Below are 11,933 nucleotides of genomic sequence, written 5' to 3' on the forward strand. Positions count from 1 at the left end.
AATGAGAGCCACTGTGCAGGGTTTGCTGCCTTTCTGCACACTGTCACTGCATAATCCTGGTGTATGTCTCTGGTTTTCTCTCCCTTCTTGCTGATTTTCACTTAATAGAAGTGGGTTCGCCTGTAAATAACATCTGATGCTCCTGTGAACTAGAGTGGAAAAATAAAAAAAGGAGGAAAAAAAAAGAAAAACACATGGGGTTTTATGATGAAGAAGACATTTATTTCATACCCTTGGAGCAATCGTCTGCACTGACAGACTCTTGATGCAGGGCCACCCACTGTCATCATGTTGAAGATGGGGCCCCGCAGTTCCCACTGTGTCACAGGAAGGGACGAAAGCAAGGGCTTAAAGAGGGTTGTTCTCAGCAGGGACGGGATATCAACACTGATCCAGTCACTAAACATGAGATCACTGCTGTGACCCAATCATAAAACAGGACACCAGCACGTATCCAGGCATGCTCCCTCCGTGTTTGTGTGTGTGCATCACAAGCATGGTTGGTTCCAAAGGGGACTTAAGACACGCAACAGTTAGAGTTGTTTGGGTAAAGTGGGTCAAAACACGATCATCATCAAATGTCCCAATCTGACACAGGCAGCAGCACTGACACACACTTCTGATACAGGAGCTCAACTCACAGATAAAGTGAGGGGCGTCTGAGCTGAGGGTCCTTGATGGCGTAAATGAAGCCGATTAAGGCAGTATTTTTGTCTGGTTTTGCTCTTAGTGCAGGATTACAGCTCAGTCGTCCAAACTTTTAAAACAGGTGCAGCCTAAAGTGTCACATGCAAAATGAGGAATGCTGCTTAATTAGAGCTTAATCTGCTGTTAATAAAGTTGTTTTCTTTAAGCAAAAAAACCACCCCAAAATGTGTCCCAATGCCACACAAATCATTTCTTTTGTGTTTTTTTTTTTGTTGGTTTTTTTTTTTACTTTTCATTGTTTGAATTTTTATTTAACAAACAGTAGATTGATTCATAATCTCAATAAACAGATACCTGCAGATTATCTGAGAGGGTCATGAGCTGGTGTTTATTCGGTTTAATGGGTGAAGACGAGCCAAAAGTGTCTGATATTTATTGTTCTCCGTATTTCGTTGTTGACTACATCTGTAGTTGTTCAGCAGACATGAGCTGTATTCCTTAAGATCTCAGTCTGGGTTGATGTGGTTTCTCCTTCACTAACGGGTGCACTTTACTACAGCAAACACTCTCTTTTACAAACATCTGCATATGTGTTTAGAGCGCAGCCAAACAAGCACATTGATCTGATTTAATGCTGCACAGGGAGTGCATAAGTGCCGTAAACCTGCACTCTTTCTAACAGCCAGAAGGTGGTGATGCTTCAGGAGTCGAACAGAAGTCTTTAAGAAACTATTAAACATTTTCCTGATGATCTTAATGTCTCAGTTTTTAGTTTTGGTAGTTGTTTGTAATTTAGGGTCCTAAATCCTTCCTTTTCTCACTACGTACACTTTGAAAACACCAAAACAGACCAACAAAAATGTTCAAGTTGATGCTCCAGTGACTCCATAAACCAGTGCCAATGTCCATCTCTGATATACAGTCTATGATAGCTACTTTGTTACTTTGCTGAGAAGATGTATTTTCTTGTTGCCTAAAGCTCCAGAGGGATCCAAGTGGGACAGTTGATCTTTGTTTTACCCCTTATGCCTCTTTTCCACTAATAACTGCTCGGCTCTACTCGATTCAACTCTATTCCACTCATTTTTGGTCATTTTCCATTACAATTGAGTACCTTTTTAAAGTGTTTGGGGTCGTTATAGCAATCTAGCCAAAAGTCCTGTCTTGTCATTTGTATGTAACTCAAAAACACAACAATGGAGGACATTAGGGCGATGCTATACCTGCTGCTAAACCAATAAGTGTCTGCACCTTAAATGGCCAGTTTAATTTTTGTGAAGGAGACGGTCTTATGACTTGTCACTGTGATGCCACAGACTGGCCAATCAGTGGCGTGCAGTCTGTAGATGTCAAATGTTCGACTCAGAACACCTGAAACCCCTTCTGAGTAGGTATTAAATAAAGTACCTGCTACCAGGTTTTATCACTTAATGGAACCCCCTAAAAACCGAGTTGAGTAGCAGAAAAGGAGTTTTAATGTCATAAAAACAGGAGATCAGTTGCCATTAGCATTAAGATAATAAGACAGACATGTGTGACACATGTAGGCAAATTGATTCAGCGTGACACAAACCCTTCAAACATCCAGAAGTGGACTTTAAAAGTGGACAATTTCATCCACAGACACACAAATCAGTACGTATGACAGAAATAAAATCACATACAAGGGAATAAAAACAATGGTGGCGAATTAGACTATGCAGTTTCTGTGGAAGTTGCAGTGGGATTGATCGTATGATTCCGTTGGGATTTATTTTAAATGTATTCCACAACTGTTCAGAAGCATACGCTGCACAATTGAGGCGGTAATTTATAAGTTTTAATGGATGCTGGAGAGTATGAGTTAAGTAGGCCTGCTCTGAATGTTGAGTACAGTTTAGAGCCCCTTGTTACTCGTTAATGAGCATCATTTTCAAAATGAAAATCATGATGCATTTAGTAAGACTAAGATGTGAGACCCAAAACAAGATAGCTAGCAGGCAGGAGCTCAAGGATCATTGTCTGTAAGACTTCTGTACAGAGACTTGCTTTTGAAAACAGAGGAGTCACCACCTACTGGCTGTTAGAAGGAATCTAGACTTGCTTTACTTTCCACACCATGAAACTTCTTTTATATACAGTTTTTGTCTGTTACCATAGAGAATATAAAAGATGGCTGTAGCTATTGTGACATCACCACCTTCACAAACCCCAAAGCACAACCATCTTTTATATACAGTCTTTGTTTAGTACAACTCCCATACAGTGTAAGGAGAGTGAATAGCAAACATTTACGGAGGACATCGGTATATTATTATATAATGTTTGAGTTTATCATATGATAGAAAATTGCACCATAAAGTAAAAACCATGTAAAATTCTGAAAAGTTAAGTCCTACTACAAAATTTTCTTTATTTTTCCTCTAAAAAGAAAGGTCTTTATTGGTACTGGCTTCTAAAATGTGAAATATGACTGTAAATTTAGATGTGACAGCTTGGATTCTGGTGGACTTAGGATGGCAATTTTTCTTGGTTGATTAATGGCTAAAGATATTAAACTTAATTGCAGCTCTACTTTACACCATCCCAGTCCAGCTAAATGCACATTCAAGGACACTTGGTGAATTAAATAACACATTTGCACTGCCAAACTTTAGCTTGATGAACTATCTTTGATTGCCCTACCTAACTTTAGGTTAATGCACGACATGACTTTTCTTCCTTTCAGGACAGCAGCTTGGAGATATAAACCGAGCGCCATTTGCAGGAGATGCTGATTTAGTTTAGAATGTGATGGTGATGATGATGATGATGAGGGTGATGCTTCTCTTCTTAGAAGGACAAAGCTGCTTTCAAGCCAGAGGACAGCCTTGTTAGCATCAGTTCATTCGCCGATGCCCGTAAGCCTCTCTGCTGATAGCTGATCTTAGATGTAAAATCTCATCTTTCACTGCCTGCTGACATAAAAAGCACACACACAATCTAGCGTGTAAATGCTTCATCACAGACTTTCCTGTTATCACTGTGGCTGTGGTCTGGCAGTATTGATGACGGGCTTGTGCAGTACATCTGCTGATGCAGTAGTAGGAGGAAGAAGAGGAAGGGGGAGTGGGCAGGCTGACCTTCCCTTGCTCTCTGTTTCTAATGCCCAGGTCTCTGAGCTGCCTCGGTGCCAGGTTTCCCTCCCTCTCCTTCACTCCTTCTCTTTTCTCTTTGGTTGCAAGACTTTTGAATCCCCTCATCCAACACCTCCCCCCCACAGCCTTGTCTAAGGAGACATCCGCCCCAGTGAACTCATTGACCAGGGAAAGGCTTGTTTTTACTCCCTTCTGGTGTAGGAAGGGAGACAGCGCTCGCTGCAAAGAGTGTCCATCTGTGCAAGTTTTTTTGATCAAACGTGCATCTTAGACATATATATCTATATATATCTATATATATCTATATATATATATCTATATATATATATATATATATATATATATATATATATATATATATATATATATATATATATATATATATATATATATATATACATATAGATATAAAATTCCACTTATTAATTCCCACTTATTTCCCCATCCTCAGTTTGTAAATAAAACCTGCACTTTTTGCTTAAAAAAAAAAGAAAAAGGAGAGACTCACACAGGAGAAAGCTCTTGGTTACAAATGGAGTTATAATCACCTCATTTGGAACAGCTTTAAGATGTTAACACAGGAAGGCTTGTAAAGATGGACACTTTTTGCAGTGTTAACAGCATCCCGTCGGGTACCTCCTGCCAAACAAACGTCCGAGTCAGAGGATACGGAGCGCGGTACAGAATGCAAATGAATGCGAGTGGATGAAAGCGAGAGGAAGATTTAGAGTGGATGAAAAAGAAGATAAAAGCTTTTTGGTTTTGCATAACCTGCATGCAAGGGAGGATGGAGGGCTCTGTGTGTGTGTGTGTGTGTGTGTGTGTGTGTGTGTGTGTGTGTGTGTGTGTGTGTGTGTGTGTGTGTGTGTGTGTGTGTGTATTGCAGGGCTGGTACCCAAGATGGGAGGGAAAGTGTGAGGCTGGGGATATGTCTGGGCACACACACAAGTTCACTTGAGGACACGCACACATGCATGCACTTACACACACTTGATTAGGAGAGCAATCCTGCTCTATTTTGTTGATTAGTCTGAGGGTTTTTCCAGCTCAATGGTTTCTCTGTGTTATATTTCCTCTGCTACCATTGAGTAAAACAAAAAAGCTTTGCAAAAACAAGGGTATCTATTGCAAGTGATTGTAGGGGTAATTTCAGTTTTTTCCTTCTTCTTCTTCTTTCTCCAAGTCGGGTAGTTAAACAGGGTGTGGTGCTACATGAATTTGTGTGTGGCACTCGGAGCAGATATTGTTATCAAAGCCCTCCGCTGTGCCATACGCTGTTCATATGGAAGAAATAAAGGTGCGTCATGGAGAGAAACGCAAGAAATGGGGGTGCTTGTTTTGATACGCTATGTTTCCACGGTAACACAGAGGGGTCACAGTATTCTGGCAAAAAGGCCGGGAAACTCTATGGTGCCTGTTGATGATCAAAACCTACTTTTTCACAAAGATCTCTGGGACGGTTTAACTGTTTGTTGTGGGATTTTAAGCAAACTAAACTAGGAACATGTTAATAAACAATATTTTTTGTTGTCATTTTCAGTAGAAATCACAGATAACCCTACCATACACCAGTGGTTAGTAGCCAGACTGTGGGGTGGGCCCCCTTGGTGGGTCATCGAGCTGCTGGAGGAGAAAAACATGCGATGAATCAAAGCTGAAAGGTTAGGATTCGCGTAGTAAATATGCCAAATCGAGTGCTGATGCTGATATTGACCTTAATTTCACTAAAATTCAACTTGGATGTTTTTTTAATCGTTAATGATTGATAAAAATGTGGTGTGCGTGGCTTGAATTTGGCTTTGCAGGAGAGGCGTGCTAGAAAATGTTTGCAAACCTCTGCTGTAGTTACCTGAAAACAGGAGATTATTACATGACAAATAAACAATAATAAAATAAATATTTGTGCTGCCACAACACGTACTGGTGTCATTCAACAGCTGTACAGAGTTCTTCCTGCAAAATAGATTGGATTACATAGAAGTCTATGTTAAAATGAGCAGAGTTTGCTTTCAGGCCTGGCTACATTGTTATTGACTTCGGCTTCAGAATCATAACTTCAAGTTTGAAGAAAACCAAGATGACAACAGCCAAAGCACTCCACAGTTTCAAAACAAGTCTGCAAATCGATGCAGTCTTTTATATTTAATCTATCTATAAAACCAAGAAATTGAACTCAAAACTATTTGAGCAATTTGAGGCCAAAAACTAATGAAGAATTTGTTGAGGTTATAAATCAAATAAGCAATAGAGTCATTTTTCCATGGACTTCTTTTGCAAAAAGATGAAGCTCTCTGGTGGCTTTTCAGATTGTCTTTTAGACACAGTCTATCCAGTAATGGGATCATTATTTAATTTCAGTTCATTTTATTTATCTGGAAGTTGGTTCCACAGAAGATGGGTCTGAAACCTGAGGGCTCTGCCTCCCATTCTACTTTTAAATACTCGAGGAACTACAAGCAAACCTGCAGTGAAGAGCTCCGGGTGATATGGTACTATGAGGTCATTAAGATAAGATTGGGCCTGATTTTTCAAGACCTTGTATAAGAGAAGCAGGATTTTAACTCCAATGCTGGATTTAACAGGGAGCCAGTGTCTTTAAGACATTCTGCAGTTTATCTGTGTCATCTAAGGGAAGCATGTATAATGTAAACAGAATTGGTCCTAGCACTGAACCCTGTGGAACTCCATAATTAACCTCAGCGTGTGAAGAAGACTCTTCATTTACATGAACAAAATGGAGTCTATTACATAGATATGATTCAAACCACCACAGTGCAGTACCTGTAAAATCTACAGCATGCTCTAATTGTTCTAATATGATATCATTGTCGACAGTATCGAACGCTGCACTGAAGTCTAGCAGGACAAGCACAGAGATGAGTCCACTGTCAGAGGCCACAAGAAGATCATTTGTAACCTTCACTAAAGATGTTTCTGTGCTGTGATGAGCTCTGAAACCTGACTGAAACTCTTCAAATAAACCATTCCTCTGATCTGTTAGCTTTGTGACAACTACTCATTCAAGAATTTTTGGGATAAACTGGGTCAAGTGATGGCTTTTTAAGTAGCAGTTTACTTAAAAAGACGGCCAGCTTGCAGGCCCTTGGAATATAGCGCATTAATATAGATTGATCACCTTTAAGACTGAAGCATTAATTAATGGTAGGACTTCTTTGAGCAGTCTTGTAGGAATGGGAACATCCACATTAATGGTTTGAAAGGAGTAATTAAAGCTAAAGTTAACCCAGAAAGATCAAAGTTCTAATTAAATATCAGTGGTATTAAAAGTAGCTGTAGTAGAAGAAATTCATTAAATCATTACTAGTTAATGTTAAAGGAAACAAGATCATTACTTGGTTGCTGTGCTTATTACTAAATGTTTAGAGTTGCTAGTAGATGTTATTATCTCTGCTAGTCTTTATGCAGAGCCAACTTAATCAGCTGTCGGTGATAGTTTCATACTTTGCATACAGACATGATATTCGTTAAGGAATTTTACAAATTTATTTTCAAATATCCCAACAGGGGACAGCATAAAGAAAAACTCCACTCAGATTTAAAAATCACTGCAACATAGTGGCACACCCTGCAGCATCTTAGACTGTGAGTGTTTGCTTTAAAAAGTGACTTGAGTCTGTGTTTGTGATGTGTTTACATGACTCGTCTACCTCATATATTTATGGCACGGCATTCACCCCGAGACCTGTTCGAGCGTGCGAGCGTTTCCATCCATTACGAAATCCCGGACTGTTCCACTGAGTCAGAAACAAAAACACAAAACAAACAGCTGAACAATAGCATGTACAGCAATTACAGTCTTAATATGTGGTTTCAGTAAACACAACAAATCCTGGAGACACAAGCTGAGAGCCAAAAATCTAAAACAATGCACAGATTCAGGACTTTGTGTCAGTGATTGAAGCTGGCTGTCTGTCCCATCCAGCTTTCCCTGCAATGTGCTATCTCATACTGCAATTAGAGCTGGACGAAGACTTGCAAGAGATACCTCAAAGCATGCATGGAAGTGTACTGTTTGTACTGTTTGCTTATCCCATGTAGAACAGTGACTGTGGGGGTAAAGGCCGCAGCTCCCTGGTTCTCTCCAGCTGGCTGGGCAGTGGGTGCGGTGCTTCTCTCTCTACCCACCACCTGGCACTGGGGAGGCTATGTCTAGGAAAGAGACCTGTGCCAGGCCTCAATTATGGGGGGAATAATCCAGGACACACTGAAGCAATTACAGGCCCATATAAATCAATATACTTTGGGTTAAAAAGTGATCTGCTCCCAACACTCTGGAGAGCCTCTGACTCAGCTGGCCTTTGATTTTGCAGAGAGAGAGAGAGAGGAGGAGTTTCTCTTGAGTACAGGAATGATGCTGTTGAGGTTTCAACTGTCACTCAAGAAGTCAGGTGAAACACACCGTAAAGCAGAGAAGAACAATACAGCTTATTTGAAACCATGGTGCATGTAGTAACAGTTGTTGTGATTTTTATGTGACATGAAATAAATGGAAAGAACGGCATAAACAAACGCGCTTGCTGTATTCTCAATGAGGATAGTAGCAAGGTTGTCAGTGAGGGAGAAATACTGGGTTGTGTTAAGGCTGAGGAAACTTACAGAATCAAAATCCTCCAACAGAAGCTGTGGCAGCAGAGCACAAACACAAGGGAGTCCTGAGCCTCATTAGCACTACCATGCTGCCATCTACTGGCTGAAGAAGACCATTGACAGCATACTGGAAAACATATTTCTGATTTAGAGTAAGAATAAACTGAAAGCTAGACTACACCATTTCTGGAGAAATTACAGCGGGATTGTTGCTGTGCTCAAAAGCAAGATTTGGTAATGCCGACAGAGCTCAAAGGAAACTTTCTAGAATGCTGCTTTGGTCAAAGACAAGCTTCTCCATTCTAACTTTGCATGTTCTGCCACTAGAATGAATTAAATCCTTTTTTTCCCCTGTTTTGTAACAAACTGTGAAAATAATTTTTAAAAAAATAGTCAAACAAACGTGTATAAAACTGTACATAATGCAATCAAGCACTTCAGAATTTGAACAGAGACTAAGTTAGGTAGTGATGTTACTCCACACCATCATGATGATCCAACTGCCACAGGCAGAATTTGGAGTCATCGCTGAACATAATGTTCCTCCATATGTTCAGGCTCCAGAGCACATTTTGCCAACACAAACGCAAACAAGCCTGATGGTGAAAGGACAGTTATGGCAGGCCTCCTAGCAGCTCTATAGATTGGCTATGTGCACTCTGTTCCTGATTGTGTAGGTAGAGAGGCGCTGGCTCCATTCAAATAATCCTGCAACTGGGTTTTTCAGAACACCTGTTTGTTTGTTGGTTAATACACAACAAGCATCTTTATTTGTAATGTTAAAGCACAACTTGGGAAACCCATATAACACTACCGATAATTACAAACTCATTATCTTTCAACATTATCATTTTTAAATATTTCTCCTTCTCCTCTAAGATTTCTCCAAACATTTTTAAAGGAAGGCTGCCATTAACTTTGTGACCGGGTTTCGTGCTAACTTTACTGAACAATCAACTGTAGTCGTAAGAGAGAAAGACAAAATTAGTCTATATGAGAGTGAAATTTGGCTATCCTAATGGTGTGACTCTCAGCTTATTTTAAATTGCTGCAGCAACAAGGGTTGCTTGGTTTTGCTAACCTCAAGACCTTTTTTAAAAATAGTATAGATTAGCCTGCCAGTTATTTATCAACAGTTAGTATATACATTATTTATAGCGACAACCACTTGAAGTTTCACCCTGTTGCTTGAGAGGCTTTACAAAACATTTCAAATAAAAATTTAAGGTAATATGTGTACAAGAATGCTAAAGTTAAGAGTAGGATATGTTAGCATTGACTGTCCCATTAACGTTAGCTAGCTAGTTAGCAATACTTAAGTGTAAAATCTCCTTATATAATGATATTTTTTCTAAAAACTGCAAGTTTCACATTGTTTTACAAAGCTGACATATTTTCATTACATTAAACTACACTAGTAACAGCTACTGAAGGGCCCGACAGCATTCCAGGAGACGCAGCCTCCATCTTTGGCACGACTGCCCCTTTCCCACCACTGTATATCATATTGCTTGGGAGAATTTGGTCATTTTTCAAAAATTTTATTTAACATTAAAATAGAGGTTTTGAACACATAGGACCCCTTACCACATGACATTAACTAGCTAGCCATTTTTGATGTCTAATAATCCTGAAATATAGTGGGAAAACCTACTAAACATGATAAATTATGGCAACTATGTGCAAACAAACAAATGTATACTGTCTCAGAGGAAGTAAAATACTTTCTTGAAAGGCATCTTGCTGGTTATGTGGAGAAACTTGGCAAGGGAGGGCTGAAGATGGATGTTAACTTACAGCCTCCGAGTATTTACTGATGCTGTGAAGTGTAACCCTGGCATTCTCCCTGTCATCATGCCACACAATGTATATCATTATGTTATCAACAACCACTCAAGGCCTCCAAAAGTTTGAATGCTTATCAGAGTCTTGTGTCAAGATGGACAACAAACCCCTGTCACTGGATTTTTATTATATTTTGATATTGACACGTCTCTATGCATTATCCCTCACATTGTCAATGTCAACGTAGGTCATTTGTGATATATGACAGCAATACCGAGGTGAAATGTTGAGCATATCCATAACTTTCCATCAGTAAGTGCTGCTGCTAGCTTCTGTTCACTGCTGTTATTTAAACTTTTTTTGAAGTGGATCTAATGGGAGCAGTCTCGGGGAGCAAATAAACTCTTGTGATGTGAAAATGTATTCAAACTGTTGATCAGAGGGAAATTAGTTTAAATGTTTTAAAATGCTGTGGACTAACGTTACTGGCATAAGGTTAGCCTGTTACGTTATGCTGTGGTTTAGCAATCTCCTGTTGGCTGTCCAGAGATGGGAGGGTTGCATGTCTGATCTGCTGAAAATAACTAAGTGCAATAATATCGAGATTAAATAAGCATGTTCATGTAAGATTTCTTATCTTAGAACCCTAACTTCATTTCAGGAGGGAGGTTTCAGGAAAGGAGGGAGAGGATGAGATAGAGATGAGAAGGCGACAGTTGTGTCAGAGGAGGCAGATGAAAAAGGTGAGAAAGAAAAAAAACTAGAAAGAGATAATGAGAATATAAATTTAAACATTTTAAATGATCAAATGTTGCTTGAAAGAGATACGTGCATGGCGCTAATGCACTAACAAGCTAACCGCACTAACGCATTGACGCTGTGCAGCCCCACGCATGGGGCGATCTGTGCTAACTCGCTAACGGAGATTTGCCGCGTTAAGGCGATTATGGCGTTAATGTTGTTTTAACGAGATTAATGCTGACAGCACTAGTTTTTTCGTATTCTTCTATCTGAATCAACAGGGAAGCGATTAAAAAAAAGGTTAGCTTTGTGTCCTTGATGATTACTGCACCCAGCTGCGCAGCAGAATAAAGGGATTGAAGAGGAAAAAGGAGTAATGATATCTATGCAAACAATGTATTAGCCAGTGTATGTGATCGCTTCTGCTTATCACGTCCAATAATAATATCAAATTCTATTAATTAAAATATTATTTCATGTAATTTAAAAGCATTTATTTATTTCACTGTTTAAGTGTATAATGGTTTAATATGGCATGCCAAGAGTGACCAAATAAAAAAGACAAGCAATTCAATAAATAATTTAGTAAACGTGTCATTTATTAATCACAATTGAAAATAAATATAATAATAAATAATTTAGTCAATATATTGTTAATCCATTAAAACTTAATTTCCTTTAAATTAAAGCCATATTTTATTATTTCAATTAAGTATATCATGTTTCCCGTATGGGCATCAATAATGCCAAAATGAAAATAGCTAAAAATACATTATTAAATAATTAACTATGTTTGTCAATAGTTTATTAATTTTGGAAACGCATATATAAATCAACTATGAACAACGAACAAGGTATCAAAAGAAAATTATGCTTGAAGCTATATAGATACATCATCAGATGACACCAACACTAAAGTCAAATCAGTTTTCTCTGGATGACTCAAGAGAAAGAAAAAGCCTTTCTTTACAAAATAATTAGTAATAAGTATTTTTTTCTGTTGTAGCTATAAGGTAGAGAACCATTTCTTCATAT

This window comes from Rhamphochromis longiceps, linkage group LG17 (assembly GCF_057381845.1).
Source record: "Rhamphochromis longiceps isolate RC_006_pf linkage group LG17, R_longiceps_female_GT1.1, whole genome shotgun sequence".
NCBI classification, from domain to species: Eukaryota; Metazoa; Chordata; class Actinopteri; order Cichliformes; family Cichlidae; genus Rhamphochromis; species Rhamphochromis longiceps.